Here is a 20,236-nt window from a genome sequence, read left to right as displayed (position 1 = left end):
GTTTGCCGTCGCTCCCATCTCGCGCGCGATGGAGGCACGACGCTTTCACCACCGCTGACGGCGCTCGCTATATGAAGCCATGCGTAGTGCCAGGTAGGTAGCAGACAGGTCGCCGTCATATACATATAGCCCACCTAGTTATTATATATATATATATATATATATATATATATATATATATATATATATATATATATATATAGCTCCAGTAGGCTCCCTTTGGGAGGAGCCGTATACAGTAACTCTATCCCCAGGAGCAGTTGCCATGCGGGATCTGTCCCGCCAACATGTCGCACACGCTTATAGTTAGAACAGCGTCGGAGAAGTTCATGGGCAACACTAAGCCTCGCTAACGCTGTAAATGCTTCCCCCTTGGGACAAGACTGACATTTTACAGTGAAGCTGTTAGCCTCTAGTTGGTCGAGATATTGCGCGGCGCGTCCTCCCGGAAGAAGATATCTCTTCAGCGATTAAAAAAAGAAAACACTTCAGCGACTGAAGCGAGAAGTGCATACATTCTTTGGGATTATGCATAAGACATACAGTGCAGCATTCGTTTCAATAAAGAATCATCCCAAGGCAAGCATCCGAACAACATAATTGACGATAAGGCACTCCTGATAACAATGGGAATCACGTCACGCTTCCCACAAACGTTTCCCGGGAAAGATTACTGTTGCGCTAGCTTCCGCAGCGACGGCAGCTTGCGAAGTGGGGAGTGACGTCCCTAGCCTTTCATATACAAAATAAGCAGCCTAGCAACTGATTTCATTGTTGTTGCAGCACCGCTATGCGTAGGCAACGCATAGTTAGGACTCCCGAGGAACAGCGTGAATACGAGCAGCGGAAAAGGGAAAAGAAACGGCAATAAGGCCCGGCGGTGGCGTGTTGCCAAAATTACCTTTACTCCGATTACTACTATTACTCTGGGAGGGAGGGAAAGAGAAAAGCAGAAGGCAGGCAGGTTAACCAGAATAACGTCCGGTTGGCTACCCTACACCGGGGGAATGGGAAAGGAGAAACAAAGATGACCATTACACTAAATTTTCGTTATTACCCTTATTCTAGAGCAATAAAGCATTGCACACACCCCTCAGCTGTTGTCGGGGTGGTTTACAACAGCTTCACTGGACATCCACTTTTGCAGGGCCGGGATGGCGAATCAATTTTCTTTCTTAAGCAAGCTTAACTGACTCGCCTGTGCATTATCTTGTGTGAACGCTTCATTTCTTTTCCCCAGAATATTGTGTTTATGAAGAAAAAAAAAAGCCGCATAGTCAACTTTTGAAACGTTCGGGGAGATACGTGAAATACCACCCTTTCTTACTTCTAGCGATGCACAATAAATAAAAAAAGTAGATTCGAACTGCCATTCGTGAAAGCGACGAACCGTAATGTCCGACCAGAAAAATGACGAATAAAAAAAGAACTTAGATCAAAGGGTGTTGTCTTTCCTTTCAACACAGCAAAATAAGAGAGAGAGAGAGAGAGAGAGAGAGAGAGAGAGAGACGTGGGGCTGATAGCGGCGGCGAGCTGCTTCTGCCAACGGGACGTGTATGGAATCAAAGAGTCGGAAGCACGTTTCTCTTCGCTAGCGCCTCTTCAGAAGAAACCGGAGGAAGGAAAACGCGTCAGACGAAGCTGTTGCATTTCTCTCTCTATCTTTCTCTCTCTCTCTCTCTCTGTCTCTCTTTCTACCTGGCTGTTCTCGAACAAAAACATTATATAAGACAGAAATGTAATTTGCCGAACCATGCTGAAAGTCGGAGCGATGGCCGCGGTGAGACGAACCACGCGTAAATCTCATAAAAGTGTCAACACACGACGCCTACAATAGCGAAGCCTTGTCAAACACCTCAGAAAAACTAAGCAAAGGTGAATATATAAATATATATATATATATATATATATATATATATATATATATATATATATATATATATATATATATATATATATACAGCGGCCGATCCAGGCTCTGTCCACTGCTTCGCATTTGCAATTTTTGCCGTCTCTACTTCTCATGCATTCCCAGTCTCTTTCTTCTCGCTTTTTTTTATTTCAGGCTGTTTATCTGGCATTTTCAACACATCGCGCTTATGCTACAGTGCGAAGGAAGAGGCGCATCTGTTTCCTCATGATTGGAATTTGCAACGCAAGTCACATCTCTAAGGGATGAGAGGCGTGAGACGCGGGCATATTTCCCTCAACTAAAGCTGCGCGGACCTTCTTTATTATTTTGTTTTCTCGCTCCAAGTGACGGCATCGCGAAAGCATTCAAGTATAAACAAGCGGTGTTTTCTTAGGCTGACATAACGGTTAGAGTGGCCTCAGCTGCCACGCTTTCCGAAAAACGATAACCCGTGGCTCACGTGTATAGAAATTCGGCCGAAGCATGCTCCACACGTACATAGGCGAAAGAGAAGGAGAAAAAAAAGGAAGTGTGGTTCTCTGTGCCAGAAAGTGCAGACGTTGTACTGATGGCTGAATCTTTTTTTCTTTTTTCTTTACGTTTTCATTATTTTGATGATTCCCCGCTTGGGGAAATTATGCTAAATTGTTTGTTAAGCTGTTACGCCCCATGACAGGTGCCTTCCGTAACAAAAAACAAAAGCAAATTTAACAGACCTGTTCGAACTCGTGGTAGCCGTACACTACAAACAGCACCAGTGTTTGATGGCCTGACTCCTAACCCGCCCCTCCCCTCCCCCCTCCCCCCTCCCCCCGCGCAAAAAAACAACAACATATGTTTGAAGGCAATTTCTAGCTGATGCATATGACTTTACAGCTATTACACTTGTAAATGTTAAAAAGAAGAATGTTATAAGATTTTGAGAGGGCTCTCCCAAGGCTGCAGCGGCCCTCGTGCTACCAAGGCTCACCACTGACACTTTGCTAATTAATAAAGAGCAATAAAATTTCACCACACAATATTTAAAGGTCGCACGTTTACAAGTGAACACGGTTTAAAGGTTCTACGCCCATAAATGCATGCTCCTGACTTTGAGAATATATTATTGATAAGTGCATGAACGTACCTCTGACGACAGCCAGAATCGGAATCCACCGAACGTTGTGTTCATCGTAGTAAAGACTCACGAAGAACACGGCCCGCTATGTGTACGACATTGTAAAAGTTAACTTCTATGTGACTTATTGATTGCGGTCTACGAGGGTTTAACTTAACCTGTGGGTTTAACCGACGCAAGAGCTGTAGCACTTGGCATCGCGCTTGTGTACACAGGGTAGCCAGCCGGCATCTCGGGATTCAGTGAATCAATAATATTTGTTTCCTTTGAAAAGGAGGAGTACAGGACTAAAAGCTCGAACAGCTTGATGAGGTTTCCTACAAGTTGGCAGAACAGCAAGATGACGGCCAGTCGTACATAACAATTGTAAAATGGGCAAGCATTATAGAGTGACAAGTAACACAGTATGAAAGTAACAAATCGACAAACGATCGCACAAGCAAAAATGGCAGTACAAATAATCAACATGAACAACAGTTATCAACAAGAACAGGGAACAAAATGGAAGGCATATGCTAATCCTGCAAATAAATAAGCTGACAAAAACATTTAATAAGAGAGAGAGAGAGGGGGGATATTAACCAGTCAAGCGGCTGGGTGGCTACCTTACGCTAGGGGAAGGGAGAAGGGGAAGAGAGAGAAGGGAGAGAGAAGGTGTAGACACGTGTACGGACAGTACCTGAGTTAAAGCCCCTCGCACAAACCAGTTTGATTCGGTTACAGGAAGGATCAAAATCTTCTCGGTTTAATATGTTTAGCAGCGAAAGTTGTGTGTAAGACAAAGATTGTTCGTCGTAAGGAAGTTCTAGGGGTGAATACAAACCATAGCTCTTTATGTCTGGTCTGACGAACACTTGCATTTACTCGTATTCTTGCCAGGTGAATTGTATCATCAATACCAAATTTAACGAAACCTTAGGGGTCAACTTTTTACTTCTAGGCATGTATAAAATTACTTCTTTTTCTTAGTGTTGATTTTTAAACATTTCATGGCGGCCCAGCTTTCTAAGTCGGATAGTTTCTTGTTAGCCTTTATTTATATATCTGATTCCAAGTTGCCTGTAATAAAAATGGTTTTAATCAGCATACGAAACAATTGTAGCGTTATGTGTGCAGTGTATAATGTCATATATGTAAATCAAGAATAAACGTGGCCCCAAAATGCTTCGTTGCGGCACACAAGTGATAACTGGCTTCCTTGAAGATTTTGCGTTAATAGTATCTACGAAGTGTGACCTGATGGAAAGATAATATTTAAAAAGTGAGCGGGCGGTTCCAGCGCACACCGTATATTCAAATTTGTTCAGAAGGATAGAGTGATTAATTACATCAAAAATGCCAGAAAAATTATGTATATGCCTAGTGTCATGTGTTTACGGCTGAATGCATCTGTAATAATTTCTTTTTTGGTTCAAGAGGGTTGCTTCCGTCGAACGGTACTTTCTAGAGTTATATGTTGAAAGTCTTCAAGCAAGTTGTAACGGTTAAAAATGATTGTAATCGCACATTCATTATTTTCTCAATACCTTTCTCAATATAGCCGATGGTTACGTAGTGTAGTTCTATCACCGCGCTTAAAGGCGGGAACAACGCGGTTAATTTGCATTTCCCTGGAAAAGGTACCTGTAGACAATATTATGTTATAAACATGGGTGAGAATAGGGCTTATAATATCCAGCACATACTCTATAGGGCGAATCTGGATACCGTCAGCGTCTAGTGACTTAGTATTGCGCGTAGCCCTGATACAAGAAAAAACTTCAGGGGGAGATAGTTCGAGCAAATGCACTGCTCCTGCTTACTGGAATGGTCGATGGTGCGCCTGGAGCGTCTGTAATATTGCGATAGAAATATTATGGATACTCCAGGCGCATTTCTTCCGTCGCCACCGCCGTTACCGTGATGCTCCGTGTAAATTCCAAGAGCAATAACATCGTCGCCGTGCGCCGTATGCTGTATGTGCGAGTGAAAGCATGCGAGGGTGAGCCGACGATGGCGGCTCAATCTCGCGCGCGCAAGGGAGGAAAGCTGGGAGGAAGCGCGCCGTCTTACACAAGGCCCCGGGCGGAGGGAAAAGAGGGGGGGGGCGTCTTACTTCGGCGGCTGCTGCGTATGGCGCGGCCGCGCGGGTCCTATCCTAAAAGCGATCTGCGCTGGGGACAGAGACTAGGTGCAACGAGGGGCTCATAGCTTCGTATGCTCTGTGTTCTCGTCGTTTCGCGTTGAAGCGAGTGGCAGCATGGAGGTCAATTCGCTCGCTGCTGCTGCCGCGCTTCCTCTCTCCAGCGTTCTGACAGCGAGTTTCCGTGGTCATGTTTGCGTGTGCGCGCGTGACACCATGCTTGTTTATTTAGTAAGCGATTGTTTCCAAATTTATAAGGCCGATAAAACTACTATCATTCGTATAGCTGTCTACTAATTTGCTATCGCAGTGGACTCTTCGCGTTTCGGGCGAAGCTGCAACTTTTTTTCTCCTTTTTGTTTGTTTCTTTTTGGCTAAGCATTTTTTCTTTGCCCAGAAGAAGCTTATATCGGAGCAAGGTGATTGCCTAGGACGCGCCAATTTCGTTGGCGAAAAATGCGCTCCGATCCCGGAGATTGCGCATCTCGAAAAAGCCGCCGGACAGAGTGCAAACAAACGCCGGATGTAGTGCGAATTAAGACTGCACGCGGTGATAGGGAATGCACGTGGGCGCAGACGTGAGCTCCAACACCAGCACGGCGTCGTTGTCATGCTGTCGTTCCGTCGTCGCCGTCATTTCATTGCTTTCATGACTCTGTGATCTTTCTTTCGCTGTCATACCGTCGTCATCACGACGTCTTCGAGTCGTCTTTGTCACACCGTCGTCATCATCCCATCCTCGTCATGCCAGTGTCCACATCCCGTCATCATAGCAAAGTCGCCGTCATGCCGTCGTGTTTGCTCCTTCGTCGCAATTTTGCCGTAGCCATTCCAATGTCCGCAACCTGTGGTCATCGTCCCTTTGTCGTCACACAATCGTCGACATGCCGTAGTCGTCATATAGCCGTCGTCAAAACATTGTAATCATTTTAACATACGCATCCGCTTGGCGTCACGCCAGAGTCATCATAACGTTGTCGTCACAACATCGTCCCCACGCCATCGTCGTCACTACAGCGTCATCTCATGGTCGTCGAATTGCAGTTTCCGCGGCAGTAAATTAGAACTGCGACCGTGACGGTGATCAAAGCCTCATGACAGTTTCTTATGCTTTGAATTTCTAATGGTTAGGGTTCGAACACTTAAGAAGGGTGCCGAGGGCAGGTCAGGTATAGGTTAGAAGGCGGGTCAGAAAAGATTGCAAGTGACCAGTTTCCAGTTACTGAACAACGAAGTTTATCTATATTTGCAATTTAAGAAAAAAGAACGCTATACACTGTTTTCGTAGATCACGTTGGGAAAGAGCCGTACCGACAATATTCGAGGAAAAGGCAATTGCGCGCTTGCACCTACAACTCTTCATTTATTTGCACATGGCGCGTTAGAACACTCCCACGGTGCACATTACTCCACACTGTAGTACAGACCAAAATACTGACGTCATTTTAACGGAAAGCATACGCCTCTGACGATTTCCCGCCGGCTCGTACAACCTGGTCCTCCAACAGGTCTCACACTACGGACTCGCGTAAGCGCGCTACCCCACTCCTCGTAATAACACACACAAATACACAAAAACAGCCGTCGCCTCATCGGTCCAGCTCTGTCCCGATTCCATAGCCTGGGGAGCCGGTTAGGAATGCCTCGCCTGTGCAGTAATCAGTCTCCCAACGTTAGAGCTCGCGTGCAATCTGGATGCCTCCCAGCAGAAATCGGCGGCGAGCACCCGATGACGAGATGAAGCATCGCCAAGGTTCTCGCCTACTGGCGCCACCGTGTGCTTCCCGGTCCTAACGTACAAATGTCCGGATGTGCTGGTCGAATTTGATGGAAATACCATCAGCGTGCCGCTACAGACACCGTGACGACGGCCAACCGAAGAGCGTGCGTGCGCGCGCGCCTGCGGCATAGTCGCAGTCAGGCCGGGGGGAGGGGGGGAGCTGCAGGCTATTAGCGCCAAGGAATTTGTCCCCCCACCCCCTCCCTATTAGTATGAATGCCGCGCCAGCCGCCGTCGATGACTCCACCAGAAAGAAGCAGAAGATGATACGTGCCTTCCTTCTCTCATCCCTATGACCTTTCTTTCCCGTTCCTCCTTCTCCTCCTTACTTCGAACCGCTCCCCGAGAGCCGAAGGGAAGAAGGGGATAGGAAGCGACGGTCTCGTGCCCTTTAGCGGCTCCTTGAAGCAGGGATATATCTGGGCTTCCGCTCTCGGCCTTATCGGCTCGCTTGAGCCACAGCGCCGTCGGCCCGTGTTTCTTTCCTTCCCCTCCTGCCTTACTTCTTTCTATGTGCGTTGCTCGCTTACTTTCTTTCTAGTGTCTGCCGCATAGGTTCGCGATTTGGTTGGTCGTCGCCGTCGTCGACGGGCTACTGAAGAGCACCCCCCCACCGCCCCCCCTTGCGCCACCATTTCCTTCGCTGCAGCCACTGCTGCTGGAATGGAAGTGACCCCCGTAGCTCCGGGCATCCGCCCCCTCCTCCATCTGACCCTCCAACTCCTCCCCCCCCCCCCAAACGCCTCCGCCTACGCCTTGTCACTTCTTTTTTTAAAACAGAGTTTGGCTCCTTTCCAGGCAAGTTTGCCTCCGCAGAAGCTACTGCCACCGTCGCCTGAGAAAGATTGAAGCGGACTTTGTTGCCCTTTTTGTTGCGAGGAGGGTGCTTGTTGTGCGCCTCGATCGTTTCCAGCTGAGAAAAGTATCCTCTTCGTCACAAAAAAAAAAAGGAAGACAGAAGAAATAAAATAGGAATGGAAGAGGGCTTCCTGCATTCGAAACAATTTCTCTAACCTGGTCACTTACGTTCATTTTCCTTACATTTCTTTTTTCTCTCGCTTCTTTATATGGTGTAGAGGGGCGAAGCATTACTGTGCCTTATAAAAATACGTTTAGGTATTCAATGTACTTTCTACAGATATCATGTAGACAGATTGGCCCCTCTAGAACGTTTTCCTTGCTTTTACTTGATATAAGCTATAGTCGCCGTATATGCGGTCCTATAAACATTCTACAAGAAAGGTAGTTGTTTAGAATATCAAATATCTTATATACACTACTTTGTTGAAACTGCAACACAGTATGTCTACAGGCATTTTAAATAGTCAAGCGTCTGTATATAACTACAGAAATGTCTGTTGACGCCGAAGAAGGAGTATAGAAAACAACACAAAAAGTTGAGACCAAATGGTTGTGAGCTCCCAGAAATTTTATTCTGCTACGGCGTCTAAAAAACACAGCCAGTGATAGAAAAAGGAAAAATATTTGAAGAGGGGGAGGGGGTTGCAAATCAAGACATACAATGCATGACAAGCACTGGACCTGCCCAACATAACATGTGGACTATCTACAAGAAAAGAGAAATAATTTCTTGTAAGGATCGACTTGTATAATTCCCTGCGTATTGTACCATTCCAGCTACAACTCTCTTCATTGGCATGCTACAATGTCAGAGTTGCCAATGGAACTGTTACATATACGAATTCAACGAATGACTTATATCTCTATGGTATATGGACACACAAGCGTTCTTTCGCAATAGCGATTTTCGCTACTGCCGAAAGAGAAGATGTCGTTGGCGTGCTTGCTGGTAAGCCTTGATAAGAAATATCAAGCACAAAACTAGGTCTTTTGACTGTAACTGTAACCTTAAGCGCTTTCAGTACTGAGATTGACACTGGGATCCGTGTCGTGAACGTGGCCCATGCTAGCATAAATTGCGCTGCACTGACAAAGACCCCACAAAAGAACGTATGCTAACATATGCTCTTAAATGATTCCTGCATGCAAAGTTTATTCGCCGTTTCAGATGACCCGAATGACTAGAGACTCATCGAGGGCATCCATAATGTGCGCGACGCTATTGATCGTGAGGTCGTTCATATACATCAATTTCTCATCCATCAAGAAATGTCCTCAGATGTGAGCGGGAGCCTTCTTGTACGAAGAAATTCATTCTTATAACTGACTCGCTCCGCATATCCTGCAATATACAGGTAACAAAAGGCCAGCACTACGCTTCCCGGCTGTATATAGTTAGGGCTAAGAGGTCGTGCTGCTGTAGCGCAGGGCACTGCCTTGCGTGTAAGTGCACCATGAAATCTTTTTCTTAAAATTTTTTATTTGTTCTTTCATCTATCCGTTCCCTTTATTTCTTCATGGTTGCAGAGAAGACTGGGTTCTTCTGAACGGTCTTCTTTTCTTCTTCAGTTCTCTATTTTCTTTCAACCAACGTTCTACAAACTGTGCTATGTAGATTTAATAAAGAGGAAAAAAATGGATTCGCAATCTTTTTGGCTTTAATGGTGGTTTGTTCTCGATAAGAGAGGATGTGCCCCAACTTCTTGCGCACGAACCCGATATCGTTTCGATTATAGCGCGCAAGTTATTGCAGGCGCACTGCTAGCTATTCCTAGAACGGACAAGATCGTGCACCCGTCAGAATCGAAATGGGCCTCTTACTTTGTTGCAGAGGTGACTCACAATGCTCCTATAAAGCCTTGAAAGATTCGTGGCTGCAGTAAGTTGGAGACGAACGGAGGTGAACGCAAGGTGCCGTTTCAATAGCACGGATGAACTTGAAGAAGCCAACAGCTAAAAGCTACCATTTCCGCTTTGCGTTGTTGTTATCCCCGTTAAACAACCGCTTGCGCCCGAATTCGGCAAAACTCCCTGTCGGTGCAGCGCGCTTTCCTTTCTTTTGCTTCGTTATACGCATTGCAGTGCATAGCGCTACGACTTTCATGCGTGCGTCCTAAGTTTGATTGCTTAAGCGTCGAAAAGAAGCTGTCGCCAACGAAGTCGGTCGGTCGGTCGGTCGGTCGGTCGGTCGGTCGGTCGGTCGGTCGGTCGGTCGGTCGGTCGGTCGGTCGGTCGGTCGGTCGGTCGGTCGGTCGGTCGGTCGGTCGGTCGGTCGGTCGGTCGGTCGGTCGGTCGGTCGGTCGGTCGGTCGGTCGGTCGGTCGGTCGGTCGGTCGGTCGGTCGGTCGGTCGGTCGGTCGGTCGGTCGGTCGGTCGGTCGGTCGGTCGGTCGGTCGGTCGGTCGGTCGGTCGGTCGGTCGGTCGGTCGGTCGGTCGGTCGGTCGGTCGGTCGGTCGGTCGGTCGGTCGGTCGGTCGGTCGGTCGGTCGGTCGGTCGGTCGGTCGGTCGGTCGGTCGGTCGGTCGGTCGGTCGGTCGGTCGGTCGGTCGGTCGGTCGGTCGGTCGGTCGGTCGGTCGGTCGGTCGGTCGGTCGGTCGGTCGGTCGGTCGGTCGGTCGGTCGGTCGGTCGGTCGGTCGGTCGGTCGGTCGGTCGGTCGGTCGGTCGGTCGGTCGGTCGGTCGGTCGGTCGGTCGGTCGGTCGGTCGGTCGGTCGGTCGGTCGGTCGGTCGGTCGGTCGGTCGGTCGGTCGGTCGGTCGGTCGGTCGGTCGGTCGGTCGGTCGGTCGGTCGGTCGGTCGGTCGGTCGGTCGGTCGGTCGGTCGGTCGGTCGGTCGGTCGGTCGGTCGGTCGGTCGGTATGCATGGAACTTCATTTTATTCAATGTATGTTTAGGAGATGTTTGCATCAAGTGTGATACCTACCACTCCTTTTCCCTAAATCGCACTCTAGAGAGGAAATAACTCGCGCTTTCGGCTATAATATATCAAGCACCCACCAACATTCGATTTCAGTGGACCTGAGCTAGTGCCCTCCGAGTGCGCATCGTTTTCCCTCGATTTGGCACCGTGGAGTCATAGCTCTAACCAACCGACATTTCTCACGGTGAAACCTCCTCATGAAAGTGCCGTTACTTGTCTTCTTCATCGTTTCTAGCAGTTCTATTCAGTTTATTTACTACTGTCAACCACAAGGTCGGAAAACCAAACTTGGGAGCAATTCTTGTTTTTGAAACACAAAGTAAGCTCTTTGCCTCTTTCGAGAAGAGACACGCCTTTTCTGCCTTATTCTAGCTGTTTGCTATAAGTGGGCGCAGAGGCAGGCAGTATGACGTACTCTCGTTGGAAGAAGTCACGTTCACTGACAGTGGCGCTTCCAAAAAGTATTGAAACGAAGCGGCTTGTAACCACTGTATATAGATCCTACGCGTTGTGTCAGTCTGCCTTAGTGTGAAGCAAGTTGCGCACATCACATGTTAAGAAATGCTTTAACGTTTCGGTTTGTTACTAATTCACGTTCACTGGCGAGATTCGCTTAGAGGCGGTCAGAAGTAGACTGACGCATAGCCTCGAAGCATCGAATTTTATAGACCACGATAGTGACATGAACCGCCCAACGCTGTGTGTGGTATAAAACACGTAATGTCCTCTCAATATAAAAGCATGACATACAATCGCAAGGAGAACGAGAAAAGACTCACACGCACACATGCGTGACGCATCATCTACCGTCGGCGAAAGATAATGAAGGAGACATACAACGCTTGACGTCGTTCTCGAAAACCTGCCTACAACTGGTTCTGCAATCTCGGTGCCGAGGCTACTACTGAGAGAACGCCTACCGTCATCTAGAGTGCAAAGCACGATACACGATCGTAAAGAAGGCGACAAAACACTCCCATCCATCAAAATCTGTGTGCGCCTTTCCTTTTACGCTGTTGAACTTCTTTATATATTGGTAGTACTTAACGTTACGCAGCGGGTGCAAAGTCGTTGCATACTCTTTACACTGAGAACCTCGGTTAATTTCCTCTAGTGCGTACGTGCCATATCTAACAGAAAACAACAACAAGAACACTAATTGTGGGTTTTTACGTGCTAAGCCAAGGTCCCGTTATGAGGAACGCCGCAGTGGAGAACTCCGGGATAATTTTGGCCATCTGGGCACCTTCAACTTGCGCCTAAGTCTAAGTAGATGAGCTTTTATTTATTCATTTATTTCCTCTCGCCTCCATCGAAATGCAGTCGACGCAGCCGGGTTCAAACCTGCGGCCTCGAGCTCAGCAGCAGCAGCAGTCGCCACACCACCACCACCAACAACAACAACAACGACGACGACGACGACGACGACGACGACAACAACGGCAACGACGACGACGACGACGCTGCATTGAAGTAGAACGCAACATCTGCTGCTTTGAAGAGAAGGTTAGTGAGAGTATGCTTGACGGTCTCTCTCAAACACCTGCTACGATTGCTTTGTGGGTACTAAAGCTACCCAGAAGTTCCACGGCGAGAAAGCAAAATATGGGGAGCGAGCGTATAAGGCTTCGCATTAACATGGGCTCAAAGCCAAAGCCCCTTCTAAATTCTATTGAATGAACCAGAGCGCCATCGATTGATTAAAGCAGGCACTGTTCTACAATAACGTCTCTCGGTGAATACTACGACGAGGAGCTGCTTAAGGAACACACATTTCAGACATTTTCTTTTTGTTGTTGTTGTTAAAGACATTTCAGAGGATGCTGAGTGTACGTATCTAAGAGTCCTTTTTACTGAAGAAGCACCGAGGAGTGCTATGAGAACGCCGAAGAAAGCAGGCGCTGCCCTCAACGTGCTGTAGTCAATGTGAAATGCTGAGTGAAGGAACGTTCTAGAATACGAAGGTCACATAGTAGAGTAGAGAAACAATCCCAAAGCATTCCTGGTTCCTGGTTTCTGCATTCATTTCTTGTTGGTTTCTGATTGTAAAGCAAATTATTAAGAACTCTGTGCTTATTTACGCGTCTCTCAGCCACATCGTCATCAAATAACTTACGACATGTCATTCACCCTCAGTGAGGTGATTTAAGATGCCCTGTAATAACTTGCATCGGTATCGTTACGTACCGGTAGAAAGCAAGACACTACAGCTTGAGTTTCTCATAACTAGTAGAAATACTGCAACATGGAAGCCTTGTCACCAGTAATCTGCAACTTCTTTGGCAAACCGGACTCTCTTCTTTTTTCTTTCTTTTATTGGTATGTTTATTGTCCAATTTTTTTCCTTCTAAATCGTCTATTATATCCGATTGGTTTCTCCTTTAGCTGGTGTCCGCTTATTTCAAAAGTGCGTTACTCGCGTCCTAATTTCTAGATTGTGGCGTAGGAAATCTTATATCTGCTGTAAACTAAAACAAACAGCGTGACATTCCTTGAAGCGGCATCTTGGGCGAATACTATTCATTGCCATGAGGCTATCCCTGCTGTAAGATGGAGGATTACTGCTCATCGACAACGAAGACGCCAGCGGTAACAGCCGACGCCATCACCAGTGTAGGAATACCATTGACAATCATAATGCCAGCCGTCGTAAAGAGCACCGACAAAGATTCACCAAAACTGGGGCGCCACATCCGCGGAAGGCGGCCAATAAGCGTCGCCAGCGAAAATCATCACGCCAGTCCAAAAGGAAAACAAGAAAAGTGCTTGAAACATCAGTTCCGGTCTCCCTTTGGTGTTTGCGCTCATCGACATCAAACATACGACGACGAAGGCCCAGATAACTGGCGATGGCATTGCCGCTGCATATTTAGATGCGAGCGCGTATATTTCAGGCTCCGCTTGGTCCGGAGATCAAACGGAGGCCTTGGTACCCGCCGTGAGTATCATACGCTCTTGCTCGGCCTTCGTAGGGCGATTTCGGCGTAATGGAGCCAAGCCGCGAGTTGGGGCCGCCTTTCATCTTCATGGCGAAGTGTCTGCGACGCGCCTTTGTCGTAGGCTCGCGCTCGCTGTCTGATGGAAATGGCGTGGAGAGTGAAACCCGCAAACGCTGAGAAGCGTTCGATTCGCTTCTTCCATGTCCTTAGAGCCGACAGATTTACTTGGCTCACAGATCGCGGCGTCAAGCACTTTCCATCCTCGGAGCAGGGCCCCATAATTGCTGTTGTTGCCTACTGCATCACTTATTCAATTGTGACGTATAAAGGAGGACGTTCTCTAAAAGGTATGATGGAAGTTATTGCATTAATTTAAAATGTTTTTTTTTTGTTTTGACCGCATGGGTTAGATTGATGCTATACCCTAGCTAACGCTAGCCAAGCTGTCAAAAAAAAGTAAGAAATAGAACGCGGTGCATGATACAGTCACAAAACATACTGTTTTTCGTCACAGGTCTTACGATACTCTTACAACTACGGTTTTAAAACTGCGTCATACGGTTTCGTATTTTGCATGTCTTTTTTTTCTTCCTTTCATTTCTGACCGCTTGGCTCATGTTAGCTGGGATACCCTATAGAATGCGATACGTAGGCTAGCATAATAAATACGTTTTTACGGGTATCTGGACCAGCTAGGAATACGCTGTTAGACGACAAAGCAAGCACGAGGGCATGAAGTGGCAGAGAAAATTCGTGTCACTGGACGTACAAACTGGTGTCACAAATTGCATAACATTTGGAATAACAAACAAGAGGAAAGGGGGTTAACCGAGGGGCCCGATTTTTATTAGTCATATCATTAATTAATTAATTAATATTTGGGGTTTTACGTGCCAAAACCACTTTCTGATTATGAGGCACGCCGTAGTGGAGGACTCCGGAAATTTTGACCACCTGGGGTTCTTTAACGTGCACCTAAATCTAAGCACACGGGTGTTTTCGCATTTCGCCCCCATCGAAATGCGGCCGCCAAGGCCGGGATTCGATCCCGCGACCTCGTGCTCAGCAGCCGGTCATATCATAAGAAGCCAACAAATACTGACACCAAGGACAACATAGGGGAAATCGCTTGTGCTTAATAAATGAAATAAACAATAAATTAATGGAAATTAAACTGGATTAAAAAACAACTTGCCGCAGGTGGGAACCGAACCCACAACCTTCGCATTTCAAGTGTGTTAACTTCTGTGTTAATTAGTTAGTCATTAGTTAGTTAGTTAGTTAGTTAGTTAGTTAGTTAGTTAGTTAGTTAGTTAGTTAGTTAGTTAGTTAGTTAGTTAGTTAGTTAGTTAGTTAGTTAGTTAGTTAGTTAGTTAGTTAGGTTTCCGACGTTTTCGCAAGTGAACATTTTTGTCAAGGCTGAATCATCATTCTTCACGTGGGAGCACTGATCGGTTTATAGAATGACATTTCTCAATGTACGTGGTGGGGGACAGCTCGCGAATGAAACAACGAAACGGCAAGCGCAAGCTGGTTTCTCGACGAGTGTTGGCTTCTCGAATTTTCCCAACAGATACGATGACGCCAGGAACAAGGCTGGGTGTCAAATAGGTGGGTCGACGTTTCTACTGGGAAGGCTGCTGTGCGGGAAAGGTTGACCGCACGCTGTTTGGATCGCACCGCTGGTACGATCTGTTGGGAACTCGGCGCTGACGCCCGTGGTTGTACCTGGGTCGCAAGCCCCAAGGGTAGCGTTGGCCTGGCGGCCTGGGGTACAACTGGAAGCATCCGAAGGTCCCGGCAAAGCATGAGTCGACTGGTAACAACAAAACAACTTGTTTATTTTAACATAGCAAAGAGTTGGCGGTCAGGTTCACCGAAGTAGAGAGACGGGAGAGCACTTTACTCAACAGAAGAAATCGGAGCCCTCCTTTTGGCGTCCGGGGGCAGCTGTTTTTATACTCTCGCAGTTGAGGGCAAGAAGGAACCCCTCAATTGACGAGCACGTGATTGTACAATGGGCTAATGGTGACGCACACTGTCGTAGCGCCGCCGCCGGTCGGGCACAAAGACTGGGATGAGAGGGTGATCCCTGCTTTCGCATCGCCTGGTTCGGGCACAATGACTGGAAGGAGAGGGTGCCCCTGCTGTCGCATCGCCTGGTTCAGGCACAATGACTGGAAGGAGAGGGTGATCCTTTGCGGTCGCATCGCCGCAGTCGCGCCTGGAAACACCTGGCGGGGAGCGTTGCGGCGACGACGATCGGGCCAAAATGTCTGCCGCCCCGCCGCAGTCGCGCCGGCAAAACCACGTGTCGCAGGCGAAACGCAACAGACCGCCCCGCCGGGGAAAGGAGATCCCGATGGACAGGGGACTGCATCCGCTGTCCGGAGGGATGTCTCTCGATGATGCTCATAACCGAAGTCGGGCGTCCCTCGACGTTTCTTGAGCGCAGCGCACAGAGAAGGCCTCGTTCTCTCGTTCAGGTTCGCACGGGACACTGCAAAGTGACTTCGGGAGAGTTCACATTTTTGTTCTCGTTCCCGGCAAGCGTTAGAACTACGCTGAAACTCAACCGCTCAGTCAGCAAGCACGGCACAACCCTCACTAAGCCCTGCCAGGCTCTTTCCCCTTTTTATACCACTGCCTAGTTCCTTACAGTAGTCTAGCATCACTCAGAACGCGTCCACAAATTGGAAAATTGCACTAGAAAGCATATCATCACTTTGAAACACTAAACAAAAGCAATATGTTAAAAAAAATCCTGCCTCAGGAAGAAAAACATCAGTAACAAACAATTTTGAGGCTGATTCCTACGTTAGGGGCTTCGACTTAAGCCATCGGCGTTACCGTTGAGACTCCCCTTTTTGTAACGCACCTCAAAGGAATATTGTTGTAAAGCGAGGCTCCAGCGCAGGAGGCGGCCATTTTTGGGAGAGATGGTCTGCAGCCATTGGAGAGGGCAGTGATCCGTCTCAATGATAAACCTCGAGCCGGCTAGATAGCATGACAATTTCTGAACGGCCCACACGAGACACGCACACTCTTTCTCGGTGGCGCTATACGCCTGCTCACGACTGGACAGCTTACGACTAGCATACAGGACGGGGTGTTCTACTTCTCCATTTTCCCGTTGGCACAGTACAACGCCCATGCCTCGCTCACTAGCATCGCACTGAACAACGAACCCTTTTGTATAGTCTGGCGATCGTAGCACAGGCTGGTTTGTTAGGGCACTCTTTAGGGCGCTAAAAGCTCTTTCCTTTGTCTCGTCCCAGACGACTGTTTGAGGCTCTGTTTTTCTTAGAGCATCCGTCAGGGGAGCCGCGATATCAGAGTACCTAGGGATGTACCTCTGATAGTAGCCGGCGACACCCAAGAACGACCGAATATCGGTCTTGGTGCGCGGTTGCGGAAAGTCTCGCACAGCGGCCACTTTTATTTCAGAGGGGCGGCGACGACCCTGACCAATCACGTGACCGAGGTAGACAACCTCGGCCTGTGCTAACTGGCACTTAGGAGCCTTGACTGTCAAGCCCGCTTCGCGCAGGCGGGTTAGCACTGCCCGCAAGTGTGCCATATGCTCAGACCAGGATGCGGAGAATATCGCTACGTCGTCTAGATACGGTAAAGCGAATTCTTGCTGTCCCCGCAACACTTTATCCATGAGACTTGAAAAACAGTATGGCGCGTTCTTCAAACCAAAACTCAACACTTTAGGACGGAATGTTCCCATTGGTGAAATGAACGCCGCATGCCTACTAGCCTCTTCTGTAAGTGGAACCTGCCAATAACCCCTGACAAGATCTAGGGTGGAAATAAACTGAGCGCTACTAACTTTCTCAAGGCGCTCCTCGATGTTAGGGATCGGATAAATTTGATCCTTAGTGATGGAATTAAGCCTGCGGTAGTCGACGCAAGGACGAGGTTCCTTGCCCGGTACCTCAACTAAAATCAAAGGGGAGGTATAATCACTCTCACCTGCCTCAATAACACCGAGCTGTAGCATTTTCTTTACCTCAGCCTCCATAATATCGCTCTGGCGGGGTGACACCCGATACGCCTTGGATCGTACTGGCTCTGTGGAGGTAAGTTCTATATCATGAGTAAGTACAGAAGTCCTACCAGGCCTCTCAGAGAACAGACCTTGAAACTCTTGTAATAGCTGGTGTAGTTCGGTTTTCTGCTCGGGCGACAGCGGTGCTTTACTGATAAGGTCACTAATGACTTGACCGGTGTCTTCCCTGTTCGTCACTGAGCCTAGTCCCGGAAGCTCGACCGGAAGCTCTTCAGGAACGTTTACCATCATGCACACCACTGCTTCCCTTTGTCTATAAGGTTTGAGCAGATTACAGTGGTAAACTTGCTGTGCTTTCCGCTTTCCTGGCAGACTTACCACGTAGTTAACGTCCGACAGTTTCTGAACAATTCGTGCTGGGCCCTCCCACTGCACGTCTAGTTTGTTGTTTAGCGATGTGCGCAATATCATGACCTCATCGCCAACCTCAAAACGACGGGCCCTGGCTGTCCGATCATAATAAACCTTGGCCCTCTGCTGGGCCTTTGCCATTGCTTCACCTGACAACTCCTGTGCCCTTCTTAAGCGTTCGAGGAGCTTAAGCACGTACTCCACCACGACTGGGTCGTCGCCCCTACCTTCCCACGATTCTCGAAGCATGCGAAGCGGAGATCGAAGCGAGCGACCGTACACCAGTTCAGCTGGCGAAAACCCCGTAGCCGCATGCGGCGCGGTCCTTAAAGCAAACATCACCCCAGGCAGACACAGCTCCCAGTCAGTTCGATGTTCAAAACACAACGCTCTCAACACGCGCTTCATGACGGAGTGGAGCTTCTCAACGGAATTCGACTGTGGGTGGTACACTGAGCTGTGTAACAGCTTTACCCCACACCTTTCGAGAAAAGTTGTCGTCAAAGCGCTAGTAAACACTGTGCCCTGATCTGATTGGATTTCCGCAGGGAAACCAACTCGCGCAAATATGGACAGTAGTGCATTAACTATCTCAACTGAGCTGAGTTCTTTAAGCGGCACTGCTTCAGGGAACTTTGTCGCTGGGCAGATCACAGTCAAAATGTGTCTGTACCCCGTGGCTGTTACCGGCAGAGGTCCCACAGTATCAATAACGAGCCGTCTAAAAGGCTCCGTAATGATAGGTACCAATTTCAACGGCGCCCTCGATTTGTCCCCTGGTTTGCCCACCCGCTGACAAGTGTCACATGTCCTCACGAAATGGTCTGCGTCCCGAAAACACCCTGGCCAATAGTACTCTTGCAAGAGACGGTCCTTAGTTTTCTTAACTCCTAGGTGTCCGGACCACGAACCCCCGTGTGACAAGCGCAACAGATCCTGACGATAGCATTGAGGCACGATCAGCTGATCGAACTCCACTCCTCTGCGGTCTAGATACTTCCGGTACAGGACTCCACCTCTTTCCACAAAACGCGCAGTTTTCCTGGCGATACCTTCTTTGACATTGCAGCGCACGTTTTCCAGGCTGCCATCCTTTTTTTGCTCGGCTATCAAAGCCGTCCGGCTGACTTTTAGCAACCTATCAAGTCCGTCTGACGTAGGCGCGATGAGCAAATCAGTAGATAGCTCTTCTAACTTTCCCGCGTCGGGCGTTTCCTCTCCAGTATCTGGCGCCTTTAACGTTACAGACTCAAGTTTATTCAGTTCGGGCGTGCTCTGAATATCAGCTTGCTGCGCCTCTGACCCTTTTTCGTTGTTTGATAACGTCGGCCCCGCAACTACCGCCTTTGCAGCGAGCTCCCGAACCTTCGATCTGGTTAAGGCCTGAACACTAGCTTCACCAAACAAAAGCCCCTTCTCGCGCAGGAGGTGATCGGACCTGTTTGAAAATAGGTACGGGTACTGGGGGGGCAGCATAGATGACACTGCCGCCTCCGTCTCAAGCGCTCCGAAAGGTCCTTCAATAAGCACTTTTGCTACCGGCAGACACACGCTATGAGCTTCCACGGCTTGCTTGATCCATGCGCACTCGCCCGTGAACATATGGGGTTCTACGTAAGACGGGTGAACTACATCCATCGTAGCTGCGGAATCGCGAAGCACTCGGCACTCTTTCCCGTTCACGAGGAGGTCTCGCATGTAAGGCTCGAGAAGCTTCATGTTCTCGTCAGTGCTGCCTATTGAAAAAAACACAACTTTTGGTGTTGTTTCCGGACACTGCGCCGAAAAGTGACCCGGCTTCTGGCACGTATAACAAACGCGCGCTTGCCTCATCTCGAACCGCTTTCTGCGTTCGGCTTCGGCTGCTGCCGTCTCCTTAGGTTCGGTCGCACTGCTTCCACTCGCATCCGCACTACGCGTGTTCCCCTTTGCTCTCATGGGTGTGAACTTCGGCCTCTCAAACTTCGAGCCAAATTCACCCTTTTGACCGTCCTTAGCTCCGCGAGCCCGACGCGTCACAAACTCCTCGGCTAGCTCAGCGGCTTTAGCCACCGTACAAACGTCTGGCCTATCCAAGACCCAGTATCGCACGTTCTCCGGTAACCGACTATAAAACTGTTCTAGCCCGAAACACTGCAGAACTTTATCGTGGTCACCAAA

Source organism: Dermacentor variabilis, chromosome 5, assembly GCF_050947875.1.
Source record: "Dermacentor variabilis isolate Ectoservices chromosome 5, ASM5094787v1, whole genome shotgun sequence".
Taxonomy (NCBI): domain Eukaryota; kingdom Metazoa; phylum Arthropoda; class Arachnida; order Ixodida; family Ixodidae; genus Dermacentor; species Dermacentor variabilis.
The sequence above is the reverse complement of the archived record's forward strand: the minus strand, read 5'-3'. Positions refer to the sequence as shown.